General features: G+C 41.3%; 1 non-coding gene across 1 annotated transcript; it reads left to right on the top strand.

The window, feature by feature from the left end:
- On the top strand, window positions 1–107 carry LOC145128028 (small nucleolar RNA R71). The gene has a single exon (XR_013716631.1). It is a non-coding gene; the product is annotated as a small nucleolar RNA R71 (small nucleolar RNA).
- The last annotated feature ends 19,973 nt before the right edge of the window (window positions 108–20,080 follow it).

Raw genomic sequence — 20,080 nt, 5'->3', positions numbered from 1 at the left:
AGATCATGATGTGGGAAATTCTTTAGTAGACTTTTGTATCTCTCACATGCCTCGTATAAGGATTCTCCAGCTTGTTGTTCAAAGTTGGCAATAGCTTTCTTCAAGTTGGCTATTTTCGAAGGTGGGCAAAACTGGTCAATAAATTCTTCTTTCATCTTAGCCCATGTAGTGATGGATCCGGGAGGGATTGACTTGAGCCAATCCTTTGCAGCACCTTTGAATGTAACTGGAAGCATACGAAGCAGCTGGGTTTCTCGAGGTACATTTGGAACATTAAAATAATCAGCTACATCGTTGACCTCATCCAAGTGTTTATAGGCATCTTCGTGGTCTTTTCTGTAGAAGGGAATTTCCTTGAGTTGAGCAAGTATGTGGCCCTTTAGTTCGAAAGTGGCAGTAGCGGGAATTGCGGGTTGCACAAGTCCCGGGCTGGTATCGTCACGTATTCTCTTCTTCCATTCTCCCATGGGAACTTCATCAATGTTAGCCATGGGATTAGCTAGTTCGCCTTCAAAGTCGCTTTCTTCTTCGTATTCGGTTTCGTAGTCGTATTCGAATTCGGCTTCTTTTGGATTATCTTCAATATTCTCTAACTTGCTTTCTTCACTCTTTTGACTGCTAGTTCCCACTTCTCCCCAGCAAATGGGAGTCCAACACCTCCTCCCATACAGAAGCTCAAAGGGAGGCATACCAATACTCGAATGATAGCTGTTGTTGTAAGAGAACTCAGCCTGATGTGTGAGAAACTAACTAGTTTTAATCGTACTAACTTAAACACAAAGACAAACACACGAAAGGCAGTGTACCTATCGATTAGCAGTTTAGTTCAGGTAAGTAGGGTATCGAACACAGGGAACGGTAAACAATTAAAATAAATGCTAATATTATCTAAATAAAAAAGTATTAGAAAGGGGGTTTTCTCTAGTTTTGCAAGACTAGAAACTTAAACAATTAACTAAAACTTAAACTAAGAAACTAAGAGCTAAGCAAATAAAAATCAACTAAATTCAATAATTAAGGAGACTTCTGTTCAGGTTCGAATCATTTATTCCTATGGTTGAATTTATGACAAGTGCAATGGATTAATTGGCATTGGCTACCGATTAGTATGATTAGGTTAACGTTCGCTATTACTAATCCTTAGAAAACAAATTAATTCAAGCAGTGATCAGTTGATTAAACCAACGAGTTTCCTAGTTTATTGATTCGGGTTAAGTAAGACTTGTAATTAGCTAATCAAATTGGTGATTCAATGAACCTCTTGTTGATGGTGTATCACACAAGCTCACACATTAATTTACCTATCTTCTAGTTAATTCTAGTTTCACATTCGTTATTCCTAGACATATAACTATGTGGTCACATAAATCATATGAAATTTATAACTAAGAGATGTTCATACAACTTAATTACTGATTTATTAATAGAGAATAGTTGTTATTAACATATGAGGTTCTTTAACAAGCTTAACAAAACAATATCACCAATTAAAATTAATCCTAACCATAAAATCTAACCATAATCACAAAATCATCTATCCTAAACAGAAGGTATGAGTTTTAGCTCATGATTACAGCATAAACAAGCTCAAAAACGAAATCAATTGGTAAAAACATAGTTCAAACAAGAGATTAGGTAAAGAATAAACTTGATTTTGCCTTGATTCTCCTTAAAAATGAATGTAGGGTTGATTCCTTAGCTTCCCACGCTCCAACAACACCTTTAGTCGACAATTGGCCTCCAAGGGTTCATCTATATGCTAGGGTATCGGACAGGAATGCCCTTTATATAGATTTTCGCAAAACAGAGGTGACTCGTCGAGTCCAGTGACCGACTCGACGAGTCCGTCACTTAAAACCCGTGTACCGCAAGTCAGCGTCCAGAATCGCGAAAGTTCGACGTGACTCGTCGATTTGAGGCCCAACTCGTCGAGTCCGTTTGGAATCAGAATTTTCTCAAAACACCAAAGTCGTCCGAAATTGTGTCTAGTTTTCATAACATTTTGAATCTCATCAATCGGAGTTACAGTTCATGAGATATGGCCACAACACTGACGAGGGGTCAAGCTGTCCAGCAACATCCTTCTTTCTTCAAAATCCAAGATCCAAGCCTCCAATCGCTAGTTCCGCTTCCTTTTCCATCCGAGCATGTCATTGTTGCTGAAAAATGAAATTCTAAACTAATTAAGCACCTTTTGTTCATTAAATGAGACAAAAACAGCATAAAGTATTAAGATAATGCATAAATTATATGACTAAATATGCCCATATCACAGCCAATGGTATGTAGGTGTCCCAACTTCCTTCGAAGTCCATGACACATGCACGCAACATGTCCTCGAGCGTTTGAATCGTCCGCTCGCTCTGCCCATCCATCTGAGGGTGATACGCAGTGTTGAAATGAAAGCGCGTGCCCAACTCCTCATGAAATATCTTCCAAAACCTGGAAGTGAAACGAACGTCTCGATCCGACACTATCGAGATCGGCACTCCATGCCATGCTACCACCTCTCTCACATAGATCTCGGCCAATCTCTCTGCAGAGGAGCTCTCACTAATAGCAAGGAAGTGAGCACTCTTCGTCAGTCGATCCACAATCACCCAAATCGCGTCAACTCCATGCGCAGTCCTCGGTAACTTGGTGATAAAGTCCATCGAGATCTGTTCCCACTTCCACTGGAGAATCTCCAGAGGCTGCAATGGACCATGTGGGTGCTGGTGCTCTGCCTTGACCCGACGGCAAGTCAAGCACCTCTCAACTACCCAAGCAACATCCCTCTTCATACAGGGCCACAAGTAATCTCTCTTCAGGTCCAAATACATCTTAGTGGCCCCGGGATGGATCGAGAATCTTGATATATGTGCCTCCTCCATCAGTATATGCCGAGCTCCGCCCGTATAGGGCACCCAAATCTGCCCTCGGAAAGTCATGAGCCCTCGGCTGTCCGTCACGAAATCGGACACCTGCCCAATCACCCGTTCCCTCTTGCGGTTCTCCGGTCTCACGACCTTCGCCTGGGCCTCTCGAATAGTATCTAAGACTGGAGTCATCACCGTCATCCTCATAGACACATCTCGGATCGGGGCACTCTCTGTTCTGCGGCTCAGGGCGTCGGCTACCACGTTAGCCTTGCCCGGATGATATAGGATCTCACAGTCATAGTCTTTCACCACATCCAACCATCTCCTCTGTCGCATATTTAGGTTGGGCTGGTCCATGAGATACTTTAGGCTCTTGTGGTCCGTGTATATGGTACACTGAACCCGTACAAATAATGGCACCAGATGTTGAGGGCGAACACCACTGCCCCCAACTCTAGATCATGGGTGGGATATCTCGTCTCATAAGGCTTCAACTGCCTCGATGCATATGCTATCACATACCCTCTCCGCATCAGCACCGCACCCAACCTAGATATGGATGCATCACAGAAAACCACAAAGTCCTCCACTCCCTCGGGAAGGGCTAACACTGGGGCTTCACACAATCTCTGGCGAAGAGTCTCAAATGAGGTCTACTGCTCGGGACCCCAAGTAAAAGTAACGCCCTTCCGGGTCAATCTGGTGAGGGGGACGACAATCTTGGAGAAATCTCTAATAAATCTCCGATAATAGCCGGCCAATCCCAGAGAACTCCTGATCTCGGTGGGGGATCTCGGCACCTCCCATCTCATAATTACCTGAATCTTGGCCGGATCGACCAAAATCCCATTATGATTAACGAGGTGTCCCAGGAACTGGACCTCTCGTAACCAGAAATCACACTTGGAGAATTTGGCATAAAGCCTCTCCGATCTCAATACTCCAAGAATCTCTCTCAAATGCTCCTCATGCTGCTCTCTGGATCTCGAATACACCAAAATATCATCGATGAACACGATCACCGATCGATCCAACATAGTCCTGCACACCCGGTTCATGAGATCCATGAACGCTGCCGGTGCGCTGGTTAGTCCAAAAGGCATCACCACAAACTCGTAATGCCCATAACGAGTCCTAAAGGCCGTCTTTTGGATATCCTCCTCATGGAATCTCATATGATGATATCCAGACCTCAAATCGATCTTGGAAAACCAAGACGTACCCTGCAACTAATCGAACAGATCGTCGATCCTCGGAAGTGGATAATGGTTCTTGACCGTCAGCTTGTTCAACTCCCGATAATCCATGCACATCTGGTGTGAACCATCCTTTTTCTTGACAAAAAGGATCAGCGCTCCCCACGGCGAGCTACTCTGTCGGATAAAGCCCTTCCCCAACAGCTCCTGGAGCTGTGAGGATAACTCCTGCATCTCAGGCGGCGCAAGGCGATAAGGTGCCTTGGCGATAGGCGCCGCCCCCGAAACCAAATTAATCCGGAACTCCATCTGCCTCTCGGGAGGCACACTCGGTAACTCCTTGGGAAAAACATCCGGAAACTCACTCACTATCGGAACCTCAGCGATAGAACTAGGTCTCTCAGCAGCAACTCGCATATCCATCACATACGCTACAAAACTCCTGCAACCCTGCTGTAGACTCTGCCTCGCGCTGGCAGCCGAGCAGAATGCTAACCCAGATCGGGTACCCTCGCCATACATTGTAAGCACTCCGGCACTAGGGTCTCATATGGTCACCAAATGACGCTCGCAGTCGATCATAGCTCTGAATCGACTCAACCAGTCCATGCCCACAATGACACAGACATCACCCATCGCGATCGGTACCAGATCTATCGGGAACTCAACACCGAAAATCTCGAGCACACATCCCCGGATCACATCAGTCGCAAACACCGTATGCTCATCGGCTATGGAAACTCTCAGAGGTCGACTCAACGCCTCCCGTCGGATACTGTTGTGACGACTAAACGCTAATGATACGAAGGATCGACTCGAAACCGAGTCAAATAACACCAAAGCAGGTACAGAACTCACAAGAAAAGTACCTAAGCATATCACAATATAAGCACAATATAACTCAAAATAGAATAAGTAAAAGAACACATACCGGCCACGACATCAGGTGCTGCACGAACCTCCTCTGCTGCCAGCTGAAAGGCTCTCCCGCGAACCCTCGGTACCTCGGCCTTCACTGTTCGGCTCTCTGTAGCTCATATAGCAGCAGGGGCAGATCCCTGTGCTGATCCCTGTAACAGCTGTGGGCACTCGGCCTTCCGATGGACGGTTTGGTTGTAGTGAAAACAGACTGCAAACCCCTTGCGGAAATCCCTCGCGATACGCCCCTCTTTTCCACACTTGTAGCAAACACCCGCTCGACACACCCCCTCATGACTCCTGCCGCACTTCCCACAAGTGCGTCCGTTCTGGCCTCTAGATCTCGAATCAGCGGGCTTTGCCCGCTTGGCTGCCGGCTGAGACTGTGTCGGTCGCCGATCCCTCCCCTGAGACTTCGCCTCTTCCCTGGCCTGAGTCTCCAGCTCAATCTCCCTCTTTCGGGCATTTGCCTGAAGCTCAGTAAATGACCAATAAGTCGAGTTTGTCACGAACTCTCAAATATCCCTCCTCATAATGCTCAAATACCGGCTCATAAGTGCCTAATCGGTAGACACGTGCTCAGGGAAGAACATCGCCCTCTCATGGAACATCCTCGTAATCACTGTCACTAACTCTGTCCTCTGCTTGAGGGACAGAAACTCCTGGGCTAACCGTTCCCTCTCCACTGGGGGGAACATACTCATCTCGAAACATCGCAGTAAACCTCTCCCATGTCACTATAGTGAGCTCTACATAAGTGTAACTGGCTGTCACAAACTTCCACTAGTCCTTCGCCTCCAAGCGAAGCTGGTTCAGCGCGAACCGTACCCTCAAATGTTCCGGACAGGAACAAGTGTAGAAACACCCCTCGATATCAGAGATCCATCTCATCGCGGCAATCGGATGCTGAGTCCCATCTAACTCTGGTGGTTTCGTGTTCCTTAACTCCCGGTACAGCAACGAATCACCCCCCTGTGGCCTGGCAGCAGCAACAGCTACAGCAGCAGCCGCCTCGGTAACAGCAGCATATCGCTCATCAAACGTCTCAATCAAGATGGTCTTTATAGACCCAAACATCTCCAGGATGGCCTCTTAGATAGCTGCGGCCACCTCCTTGTGAATCATCCTGCTAATCTCATCATCGCTAACTCCACTGTTCTCAGGGTTGTGGCGCGTACCCACCATGATCTCTCTGAAACACATCACAATATAATTAGAGACTTGCTCGAGTATACTCACACTCGATAACTCACCCCTACTCATTCCTTAGCATCCTAAGGATTCTTACTTGGACTGCTCACCGATCCGGTGCTTCTAGTAGTACGGGCCCAATACTACCTTCCACACCGCATCTGTATTCACCCCAAGTCCTCCTCCTAGGATCCCAGATCGCAAGTACTCTATATCTCGCCGAACACAAACTACTCTCATAAGCTCATTTCTGATACATACTCGTACAGAAAGCAAATCACAAGTAGCAGTAACTCCTAGGCTAAGGCATCACAAATCAGGCCACTCTAGTCCTAAAATATGAAATACCTAGCCTACTCTCTAGCATGCATAACATATCTCATAATATCTCATAAATATCTCATAACACAGAAAGTAAGGGTATTTTGGGAAAATCACCGTTCGGGCGCTGGCTGATTGTATGCACTGCTCTTTCTCGTTTTTCTCTTAGAAACTCTTACTCGTTTTAGAAAAATCATTTCTCTTGAAATTTTTTCTCAAATCCTCAGTTTGAGTCCAGACATACCCGAAGGTGCTTCCGAATCCCTCAAACAAAGGCTCTGCTACCAACTTGTAACGATGTAAATTTTCAAACAAAATTTTTCATTTTCCAAACACAATAAAACACATGTCACATTTTCTCCAAAAGCCTCAAGTATCAAATATCAGTACATATTTCAAAAATTTTTTATCACGAATCCAGGATCCAAAATAAATATAACTCCAGCTCAGATGTGTGTGTACAATCAAGCCGGTGCCTTCCCGCGATCCTCGGAAGTACCTGAAACACATAGCACATAACACGGTAAGCACGAAGCTTAGTGAGTTCCCCAAAATACCACATACAACACTTTAGCCACTCGAGGCTATAACTCTGTAAGACCCTCCGATCTATGTGTCTCAGTAGGACCCTGCAGTCCCACAGCTCGTTGGACCCTCTGGTCAGGTCTCAATGAGGACCCTCCGGTCTCACAGCTCGTTGGACCCTCCGATCCGGTCTTAGTATCATATAATATAGCATATATATCACAAAGACAAATGCACAACTCAAGTAAGCACATAAGACCCTATGGTCACACATAATTACCACTCTAGGTAAAGTATAGTGAGAAGACTCACCACGTAAGCTAGCAAGTAAAAGTCTCATACTCGAAATCCTCGATCTAGCCTCCGCCTACCACATAGGATAATTATCTCTAATTAATACTCTACTCGAACTCAAATACACAAAAAGTTGTTCTCTCTTTCACTCTAGCCCTAGGAATGGGTAAAAGATCATTTTACCCCTCCCTGATCTCCATTGCTCATTTTGACCAAACCTTAAAGTCAATCAGAAGTCAAACTCGAGTCAATAGTCCCAGTTGACTTGACTCTTCGAGTGCACTCGTGCGACTCGTCGAGTCCCAACGTTCCTCATTAGTCTCATGAAAATCCAGCTCGTTGAGTTAACCCCTAACTCGCCGAGCTATCGCATGGTCCAGCTCATCAGGAAAAACCCTAACCGACTCGTCGAGTCGGCTCATCAACTCGGCGAGTCCATTCATACCCAAATTGCATTCAGACGATTTCAAGGCAGATAACCCTCCCACACTCTAGATCTAAGCTCTCAAGGCTTGAATATCACGTAAAGCCACGAGCTTTACGTTCATGCATGACACTTAGGGATAAAAATGCCAAGAACATGCTTGAGAAGAAGTTTCTCATTAAAGGAGCTAATATGGCTGAATAAAGCAGGGAACTTTTGACTCAAGGGACCTCACAAGGTCCATATCTGATGTCCATATCTCAAAAGGTGCTCAAAACCTTCAAGGTCCCAAAATAAGATGGAAAAGAAGCCCTAAACTCTAACGTCATGAGATCTACCCATACTAATGAAAAAGATACGAACTTTATACCTTAAACAGAATCTCCTTGATGTTTAGCAGTAGATCTAATAGCCTCTTCACGATCCTTGCTTGAAATCCTCCTCTTCTCTGCCAAAAATGCACCAAAGTTTTCAAATAATGGCTTAATACTCTCTCAAAAGCTCAAGGGGGCGATTAGGGTTTCTGTCAGTGAAGGGAAGCAGATGGGGAGCCGTAAATGAGGCTATAAGTGTCCTTATATAGGCCCTAAACCCGGGGATTTAGGGTTTCCACTCACAACACCTACTTGTTGAGTCGACTCTCGGACTTGTCGAGTAGATCATTAAACCCACGTGGCCACACCCGCCTCTACTCGGCGAGTTGTAGCACCAACTTGTCGAGTAGATCAATAAACCTCAAAAATAAATAAGTAAAATAATATACCTGGGAATCCGGATGTTACACATCAACTCATCGAGTTCCATGAATCAGGAACCCTGAATTGCAACCCAACTCGTCGAGTTCTTTCACAACTCGTCGAGTTCCTTCTATCCATAGAATCGAGACTTTTCCAATCAACTCGTCGAGTTTTCACCCTTTACAGACTCGGGATTGTTCGACCCAACTCGTCGAGTTCCTCTATAGACTCGACGAGTTCTTCAGTATGTTGAGCCATCTTAATAAATTAAGCTCTTATCCTTCATATCTAAGTCCCATACTTCATCTACATACCGAAAGTGTCCTTTTGAGGGTAAAGTTTCCAACTTTACCCATTAATAACCCTTCTTAATGGGTTAGCTCAAACCCTAATTCTTTAAGACCTAAATCTTGACCTAAAAGCCATAATACTTCACACTAAACCATAACAACTGAGATCTAGGCCCTAGACAACATATGAATACGTAAAGTCCATGACTTTCCCTCCATGCATGGCCTTTTGGATCTTAAAAGGACAAAATGACACCTTAAAGCTTGCATGGGGCTTCCATGGCCATATAGTTTGAACCTTTATGCCATGAAACCCCTTCTAGACCCCATATCTGAAAGAGTAATCACTTGGGACGTCCAAGTCTCAAAAGCTAGCAATATTGGACCAAAACATGGAGAAATCACTCCAAAACGAGATCTAAACATTGAATAGACAAGATATGAGCTTTATACCTCCAATGAACCAGAAATGGAGCTCAACTTGTAGATATACACTTCTCCTTCACTTCATTGTTCCTTCTTCAAGTCTTTTCTTCTTCAAAACCTCAAGAAAGCACCAAGAATGGCTCAAAACTCTCGAAAACGTATTGGGGTTTCATGGCTAGGGTTTGGGACGATGGGGGCTGCAAATGAGGCCAACCTTTGGAGGTTAAGGTGTTTAAATAGGGTGCTAAACCCTGAAAATTAGGGTTTCATTCTGGCAGACCTACTTGACGAGTTGAGTCCCTCAACTCGTCTCGTAGACTTTAAGTTTCGCGTCCAAAATCCATTCCTACTAGACGAGTTTGGGGCCACCAACTCGTCGAGTTCCTAAACAAAATGAATCAATCTTATTTAAAATACATACCAGGAACCAGGCGTTACAAAATATATTCAAAACAATCGGTGCAATAAACGATATGATCAACATAGATGAACACTAAAAAGTAAATAAGATCAATGATTTCATTAGAAGATAAAATATTAGTTCGATACAAGTGACGAAACTCAATCTGACAAAAGATACCTTCTTTATTTAACTAACCCCTTTATATATAAGAAATCAATGTAACGTCAAATTTTTATTCCCTTGAGTACCTAAGTCAACAGTCTAAACCACGAACCTAAGTATTAAACAAAATATACGAAATGCTAACATTCATATCGCATATGAAATAGCAAATAATTATACATGACAAAAGTTACGAATCCTTTCGCATAAAGATTTAAAACAATCTAATACAATTTGTGAGACCTAACAATTCCCCCTTTGTGTCGAGTCGCGAAAGTAGTCTTCACTGTTGCTTATCAAAAACTTTTGGAATTATTCCCTTAAGTACCATGCAAACTGCCATCCACTACTTCAACATATCTGAAACACACTTGAAATCATTTGGGGTGTTTAGCTTGCACACTTATGCTCTTGAGAGAACGTTTGAAAGAGCATCAGAAGAAAACAAATGTTTATCTCTTAAGTGCATCATGCTGTTTCGCAGGACTCCATCCTATTTTGTTTTATAAACCACTCCCCATGGATCTTTCTGAATGTAACCATCCTTAAGATGTTCCAGTCCTTCAGGTTGTGGGAATGGTTTCAGAATCAGTACTCTCTTCAATACAACTGAGATTTCCACATCCATCTATGAGATTTCTTGAATATATGCTCTAATCATAATTTAGAAGTGTTGAATGATTGGATCATACTTGAATGGTTCTCTAGATAGAATATTGAACATAACAATCCCGTCATATGGATTCATCAGTGAAAGATCAACGAGAGTAAAGTCAAACATGTCATGATTAACACCCTACGAGTTGTGAATGAAACATTCGTATATTCATCAGCCTTGAAAGGTTTTCCAACCTTCAATCCAGAAACCCTCTTTAACGTCCAAATATCATACCGTGACTTCAAATAAGTTGCATAAAACCTGAACAATTTCCTGTTTTTCGCAGTATTACTCAACAGAGCATTCAAAACTTGATCAAAGCACCAAAATAAGAACGCCTTTGTTGTCATAGGGAAATCAATTGTGCTATCATGATCATTTTTGATAGAAAAAGAAGTGTTCGGTTCCAACCAATAAACATTTAACATATTGATGGCTTCCTCCTGCATTCGTTCAACAGTACAAGCATGACATAAAGCTCTTCTTGATGCTTCAGAAACCTCTTTATTTCACAATTCAACATCTTGCTGATTAAGTTTCACGCTGGGAGAATTCAACTCATCAAGCTTTTTGTCTCTCGCAGCTCGCACCTTTGTCTCTGCTTCAGTATCAATTGAATTAACTTCTTCTTCCGAAACAATTTTGATATTTCCCTTTCCAGAAGCTACATTACTCTTCTAAGGATATTCTCCGAAATCTTCTTCTGTGCAACATTATCAACTTTCACACCTACTTTCACTGATTCTTTTTCCAATAATAACATTTTTCGCCTTTTAAGGTTTCTTTGTTCTTTTCGGAACTTCATAAGGATTTTTAAGATTGATAGGCTCAGAGGTTGAAATTTCTTCATTCAAATCTTCTTCCATCATATTTTCATTATCAGCCCCATCTCCCTTTGTTTTGTAGTAGCACTGCTACTCGAAACACTATATAATGAATTAAGCTTTGAGAGAATCGGCTGCTACTTAACATCAAATAACTAAGACATATAATCAAGGCAAGGAACATATTTTTGTTTAACAATACGAACCAAACGTTGATTAATTTCAAAAAAAATTTCTTTCACAAGCCACAATTCTTCACCCATCTTTGCAAGATTGGCATTATCGTCATTCTTCAATTCTTGTTTCATAGTCATAATCTTCTATGTTTTCACAACAATTATATATATCAACTTATTTTTGTGACATCCCCATTTTCACGGCCAGAAAAGACCAATTTGTTTATGCTTTGTTTTATAAAATCAGAGTAATCCTTTGATTAAAAGAGTTGTAGAATTTGTTACCAAAATAAAATGTGATAAGAATTTATCAAAGCATTTCTTTAAAGAAATGTATTTTGCATTATATAACAAAAATCTCAGGATGTCATGTTCCGATACAGACCAAAAGCATAAACAATACAAAATAGACCTTACAACAGTTATTCACAACTACTGATTTATAATCCACAATATCTTGATAAGTCATCCAACTTATGCTCTCGCGCCACTACCTGTAATACAAAGAAACTGAGTGGGTAAGGCTTGGGAGCCTGGTGAGCATATAGGGTTTTCAACCCACAATAATATAATTATTATATTTAATCCTCAAACAATCCACCCAATTACCCATCCCCATTATCTTCTTTATTTCTTAAGGTTTTACCCTAAGAATCAGCTATCCTTCCTTCATTCATTCCTAAGGATTGACCTAAGGAATAGGCACAAAGTCCATCGCTGCCTGAGGTTTATACAACAAGCACTAAATCCATAGCTGCCAAGGTTCATCTACACAGTACTAAATCCATAGCTACCAAGGTTCATCTACACAGTACTAAATCCATAGCTACCAAGGTTCATCTACACGATACTAAATCCATAGCTACCATCGTACTTATATAAGGCACTAAGTCCATAGCTGCCAGGGTTTTTAGAGTACACCGGTGAACATCAAGTTCACAACACCTACAAGTTGCGAGCCTGCTAGTGTTTCACAGGACTGTCTAGAATAGTCCGTGGTTATCATCCCTACTCTACTGAATGACGGGGCCATCGTTTGGGTAAAGGTTTCACTCATTTTTCACTTGTCACCCTCATCTCATGATCTATATCATCTTTCGTCTCATCCTCAAACTCATCCTTCATCACACACCAACTATTTCGTCTACCCATGTTCTACCCAACATATTTGTAGATAAAAATTACATATACAGTTTAAACCATTTAAAACCCTGTATAAAACATTCATTCAACATCCATCTCAAGTAAACAAACAATATATAAACACATAACACGTATTTCATAGCAAATACTTCATATCTATGTGTTAAAAGAAAGTAACTACACACTCACTTGATAAGACGATTGTCGGACAGCACTACGACTCTTCAAGTACTATTCTTTTGATATAACCGGGATATCTTCCAAAAACCGGGCTTCTCGCGGGCAGAGTTTCGGCTCGAAACTCTTTTCTTCTCGGGATCTTCGGGGCTTCAGGACTTGCTTCGGGTGTCGGGGTGATACCGGGGCTTCGGGGGTGCTTCAAGAGGGCTAGAGAGGGTATTAGGAGCGAGAGAGTGAAGGAATTAGCAACCAAAATCGGCTGCCCTTCGATTTCTATTTATAGGGCCATTTTCTGGATTCACGTCGTGAATTTCAAATATTCACGTCGTGAATTTCAAATATTCACGTCGTGAGTTCAGTCATCATCAGGTGCGTCATCGCAACTTGGGTCTGACAGGCTCCAGGAGACGTCATCACTAAGTTCACTTTGTGAACCCAGTGTTTACGTCGTGAACTCTGACACAGTGTCGGGGTTCGTGCCCCGAACTTCAGAAACTCATATCTTTCGGATACGAGCTCTGTTTTCAACGTTCTTTATATCTACGCGTAAGTGAGATTATGCTCTACAACTCTCCTTTAGACTCCATCGGCTAATTTTGAATTTATTTTTCTTATATTATTTTTAGAAGGCCGGGACAAGAAAACTCCGTTAGAAATTCATAACCTCTTCATTTGACGTCTGTTTTCGTCTGTCTTTTTACCGTTGCATTACTATCGACGAGATCTTTGATTCTCGTTTAGATTGTTTCGGCTAGAAACCACTCGATCCATATTCGAACTTTGGGTTGCATACTGCTAAGTTGAAACTTTGAAAAATCGTAACGTCCTCATACGAAGTCAGATTTAGACGTTCTTTTTATGCACACTCTCGGTTTAACGTATTCTACGACTTTCGTTTAGATCGCTAAGGCTAAAAATTACTCTATCATAAATTCACTATTTACGTCCTAGAGCGTCGTGCCGAATCTGTCTCGAAACTTCGACAGGTCATAACGCCTTCGTTATAACTCGAATTTCAGCGTTCTTTATATGTACGGAATCCTTGTAACATATACTACAAGTTTTATTTAGACTATTCATTCTAAATAATCTTCTATCAAAAAATCGTTTTCGACACTTATCGTCTCTAAATTGACTAGCCCTGATCTACGGGCGTTACAATTTTCGCCCTCATAATTCCATTGCAAAGAAAGTATAGAATTGGACACATAAGTCTTATGATCAACATTGTCTTTCTGAAGAGCAAAATGAAGAGAAGAAAATGACTCTTTTTCTTCTGCGAGATGATTTTCCAATGTCTTAACAGTAGTTTTAACTTCATAAAGATACTTATTAACTTTATTTTTAATATATTTGAGAGCAGTATCAACATTTTCAAAAATCTCCTTAACATCTAAAATGACTTTATCAACCTTCTCAATCGTGTCCGTAATCAGCTTCTTTTGTTGTTAAAAAAGATTTGCATTAGTTTGAGAAAAGTTTGCATAATGCTCTGATGAGTTGTCACCATATTCTCAAAATTAGTAGTGAACAATGTGCCAACATGACGAAGTAAAGGATCTAGTTTTGAATTCAAAACATTATAGTCTTGACGAGTCATGAACTCAGAATCCTTGTCATAAAATACAGCTGCCAAATTTGCGAAATAAGGTTTTGAAACATCAGGATCATCAACAACCTAAAAGTCAACATCAAATTCAGATGCGTTATGTATCGATGGAGAAGTATGAATCCTTCCTGAATCAGGAATGGTGGTAGAAACAGGTGGTACACTTGTGGAAATCGGTTCTGAAGTGATAGGTTGAGTAACATTAGGTTCAATTTCATGAATAACATGTTCAAAATGTTTAATATCTTAGATTGATGTAGTTTCAGGTTGAGAAACATATGTAGTTATTGTAGCTTTAGTGAAAATAGGTTCTGGGATTGGTGTTGTTGTTAGACTTTGGTTAGAAAATCCAGTGAATATGGTTTCATGAATTGGTGAAGTAGTTTGAACAGGAATGGTATGAATGAGAACGGGAATGGTAGTGGTTGAAGTTGAAGTTAAGGATTGACTCTGAATAACATGTTGTGTTAGCGGGGCTTGAGATTGCGATAAGTTCATAACTGGATTCTCCAAATCAGTTTATAAATATCAGACTCCGTCATGGTCACAATATGATTAAAAACAAGTATATTCTCAAAAGTAGGAACAAGAGTGGATACCTTCGCAGTTTCAGGTTGAACAACTTGCTCGAAAATTTGCTCTAGAATATTAGACGTGTTCGCAGCATCAACAGTCTGAATATCATCTTTAAAACGAATATCACTGAACGTATCATCTTTTGATTCCTCAATAACCACAACAAGCTTCACTTTATTTGACTGTATTTTCTTAGGAGCTTTAGATTTCACAATTTGACTTTCTACAACCGCTTTAGCTTTCCTTTTTCCTCCACCCCTTTTCAAAATATCAACACCATCAAGTCCAACTTGAGGAGCAAGTGGAATAGGTCTTTCTCCAAACTTAGGAAGATTCTTGTAGATGTAGATAATATCACTATCCATCGGAACTCTTGCCAACATATCCTCTGGAATTAAACCGACATAATGAAAATTCATGGGATCAGAAGTTACAAACGTAACTTTTTTCATCTTTTCAATATCTGCCATAACTGTATCTTTCATTATATGAATTTTATAGTGATCTAGGGCTTGTTTCACTACAATTGACTAGAAATGTGCACAAGAAATCTCAGTATCCTTTGATTTAGACACCAGACTTTTCACAAATTAAGCCCATAAAATATGCCCAAAATCAATTTTGTTACTAGAGAATAAAACATATAGCAATGTGTGAAACAACTTGCTTGCGCTATCAGACCCTGTAGCCCTTTCAGAAAAACTTTTGAACAGGATGGTGAAGAGTGCATTCCTAATAGGAGGCAAACATGATTTCTTGAAGGATGACAAAACAAGTAGGTCAGAATTATACCCCATTTGGTGATAATCCCTAATGATGCTCGTAGAAGATATCAAATTTGGATTAACATAATCAATAGTAGGTGTTAACCCTAGTAACTTGCAGAAGTTGGCTTTTGTAATTGTTGTTCTATAACCTTGAACATCAAAACTAATAGATTCAGACTTCTTGTTGTAGTTGGCATTGGAGTAGGCCAGAGCCAATGTAGATAGAGGGATAGTCTCATAATAAGTTAGGATTTCTTCATAATTGAGTAATTCAAGCATTCAATCAATTGTTGAATAACTAAGATGTACTTTGAATGATCCAAATCAACAATCATTTCCTGATTAGGTTTCACCATAAGAGATATAAGAATTTGTTTGATCTATGAACGAGATGTGATCACCAGAAGAAGTCATTTGATCTTGATAAGTAGAACAAATAAAATTGTTGAATCATCTGAAAAACTTAGAATGCCTTTGAATGGTGTTTAAGCATAAAGGGGAAATTGTAGAACAATTTCGGTATTTATAGTATTGGAAACCCAATCGATTCTTTTTGAATTTGAATCGATGAAAGAGAAAATCACCGGCTCATGCATTCAATTCACATCTCTTCATGTGTCATCATAAATTCCCACACTAATGATCATGGAAGTATAGTCCAATAGAAAACCTCCAACTCATCAATTTTCCAACAGAAAGATTACAATGATTAATGACATTTGATAATCATCATAATCCCTTAAAAACACGTCATTTCAATTTGCAGCGGTTTTATAATCATTGATGCACCCTTACATTTTGCAAAAATTGAAATAGAGTACATTGGAATTACGACCAATGCGAGAGAAATATTTAAAAAGAAAATGTGTGTTGATAGGAACCTCATACACACCATGGTAAAAATGATGTATAATCATAAGCTCAGTCTTTGCGAAGTCTTGGCTCAGGTTATTTTATACCCAAAACTTTATGGACCCTGAGCGATGTGTGTGATTTTACGAGAGAATTGGGAGTTTGGAAATTGGTAAGGTTGGTGGTGCATTACATGACCCACGATGATATTAGGATGATCATCACACAAACTTTTCGAACACCATATATTCCGAGTTTGTTTGACCCAGAACCTAGGGGTGCTATGTGAAATGTGAATAAGATATGGATGAAAGACGTAATGAAGTGATGTTGGTACATTGAAACATAGATCGTTTCTTCCGTCAATTCGTAGTTTCATGCTAGAATTTGTAAACAAATTCATCGTCAATTCATTTTGGTGTAGAAAACGAAACCTATGCTTAGGTTTGTATACACCTAAGAATTCATGGTTTCAAAACTGCTTAAGATGAACGATTCTACGTCTGATATAAAATAATGACCAATCTGTTATCCCTAAACTTCGATATGATTAGAGAAAGGTAGCTCGATGATTTCTGTTAATACAACCTATTGGGAATAAATTTCATTAAGGCTTCAGAAACAGAGAATTTATAAGGCTTTTAACAGCATGTTGCAACATGCTTCTATAGACACTTAAGTAATCAATGATATCGTGAAACAAAAGTTCACCGTTAATTCCTTTGTTGCATACTAGAATATGAAGTGTTCACTGTCAATTCCTTAAAAAAAATCTTTTTGGATTTTCTGAAATTTGTAAAGAGCATAATATATTTTTTGTGGATCTTTCAAAATTTTAATAAATGCAAAAGCTTTTTGTATTTTTGAAATTTTTTATAAAAGAATATATATATATATATATATATATATATATATATATATATATATATATATATATATATATAACATCCCAAAATTTGAGGCCAAAAATTTCATTTCTTTAATTAAGTGATTAAAAATTTGTTTATCAAAACATTGCCAAGATACCGTCAATACATAAAACCATAATATCATGTTTCAAACCAAATCATCTTGAGGTAACAAAATATCATAGTACAATCCTAGAAAACTCTAAGCGGAAAATCATGTGTGTGTGATGCGCTGCTACACCCCCGGCTCCTTCCCCTTAGACGAAGAAGTACCTGAAACCAGAAACTAAAACTGTAAGCACGAAGCTTAGTGAGTTCCCCCATCATACCACATACCATACAACCACATAGCATACATACTGTCGGGCAATTCTGGGGCGCCCGTCCTACCCATATCAAGCCATTATGGGGTGCTGACCTACCCATGTCAAGCCATTATGGGGTGCTGACCTAGCCATGTCAATCCATTCTGGGGTGCTGACCTACCCATGTCAAGCCATTCTGGAGTGCTGACCTACCCTCCGGTCTATCTCAACCGTACACGGGGACTATTTCACCCCCTACTACTAACACATAATATCATATCATAATCATGATGTCAGACATATCTGGGGTGTCCGACCTACCCATTGGTCCTAGTGACCGAATCGGGGACTAGTCCCCCTTCTACTGATACCATCTCACATAACATAGCAACTAGCAAACTAGCATACTCACATATCTAGCAATCTAGCATACTCACATATCCTACAATAACAAACTAGACAATTATCACAAAGATAATCGTCCCAACTAACAATTACTAGTGGGCCGGCCTTCGTGCCTTAGACCCACTTCTACTGGAAGGTACCTCACCTCGATGTCGTGTAGTGTCTGAACCGCCCTCGGCGTGAAGGTCGGCTCTCCTCGACTCCTCAATCCCTACATGATAACCCCCAAGTCATCAAACAGAACATACAACCCTAACTCGGGTCAATACCAAAACCAGGCAAAGTCAACATTGGTCAAAGTCAACACCCAGTTGACCTGACTTGCCGAGTTGGTCTACCAACTCGTCGAGTCCATACTCCATTAACCCGATCCAACCCCGACTTCACTCGTCGAGTCCATACACTGACTTCCAACACTAAATCCCGAATACAACCTCTCTAGGGCTTAGAAAGATGAAGGAAAAAGGACCAAAATCAAGATCTATAGACAAAGGTTCAGCTTCATACCTCCAATAAGCTGAAAATGAGCTCCAAACTCTGGATCTTCTTGTTTCCCCTTGGTCTTACAAGCTCCTTTCCTCTTTTCAAGCTTCACAATCCACCAAAAAGCACCAAAATGGCCTTAGAACACACAAAAACGGCTAGGGTTTCGATAAGATGTATTCTGGGAGTATATGGGACGATGGAGGCTGAGATAAGGTGTTTAAATAGGGTGCAAACCCTCAATTTAGTGTTTTACCCAAACAGCACCTACTCACCGAGTCAGTCTTCCGACTCGTCGAGTAGGTCACTTAAACTGTCTGCGGATCTCGACTCTACTCGACGAGTTGGGCCTCGAACTCGTCGAGTCCCAGAGAAAAACACAAGAAATGCTTGAATGATAGGCATACCAGGAATCAGGTGCTACAAATCTCCCCCACTTATCTTAGACTTCGTCCTCGAATTCTGCTGCTCGATCCTGAAAAAGCTCGGGGTAATGCTCCATCATCTCGTCCTCCAGCTCCCAGGTCCATTCCGAGCCCTTGCGGTGCTTCCACTGCACCTTTACTAGCTCCACCCTCTTGTTCCTCAGATCCCTTGACTTCCTGTCAAGGATTGCCACTGGCCGCTCGATGTAGTTCAGGCTGTCATCAACCTGAATATCCTCCAAAGGCACCACCGTCGAATCATCTACCAGGCATTTCCGCAACTGGGAGACATGAAAAGTGCTATGAATCTGACTGAGTTCGGCTGGCAGATCCAGCCTATATGCCACCTTGCCCACCCGGGCTATAACCCTGAAGGGTCCAATATACCTGGGGCCCAGCTTGCCCCGCTTCCTGAACCGAATGACGCCCTTCCACGGCGACACCTTCAAGAGCACCATATCCCCGACCTGAAACTCCAGGTCGGACCGTCACTTGTCGGCATAACTTTTCTGCCGACCCTGATCAGTTTGAAGCCTGCTCCGAACCAGCTGGATCCTTTGCGTAGTCTTGAGTACCACTTCGGTACTCCCCATGACTCTCTGCCCAACCTCTCCCCAATATATCGGGGTCCTGCACTTCCTCCCATACAACATCTCGAAAGGAGGACGGTCGATACTCGCATGATAACTATTGTTATAGGATAACTCAGCCAACGGAAGGTAAGTATTTTAACTACCTCCGAAGTCTAAAACACACACCCACAATATATCCTCCAGTGTCTGGATGGTCCGCTTGCTCTGGCCATCCGTCTACGGGTGAATGGCGGTGCTAAAATGCAGTCAAGTACCCAACTCGTCATGAAACTTCTTCCAAAACCTGGAAGTGAACCGCACGTCCCTGTCCAAAATCACTGAAACTGGCACCCCGTGTCGTGCCACTACCTCCCTGATATAGATATCGGCCAACTTTTCGGACGAAATACTCTCCTGAATCGGAATAAAATGGGCGCTCTTGGTCAATC

Source organism: Lactuca virosa, chromosome 7 (genome assembly GCF_052849685.1).
Source record: "Lactuca virosa cultivar CGN04683 chromosome 7, Lactuca_virosa_CGN04683_v6, whole genome shotgun sequence".
Taxonomy (NCBI): domain Eukaryota; kingdom Viridiplantae; phylum Streptophyta; class Magnoliopsida; order Asterales; family Asteraceae; genus Lactuca; species Lactuca virosa.
The sequence above is the reverse complement of the archived record's forward strand: the minus strand, read 5'-3'. Positions and strand labels throughout refer to the sequence as shown.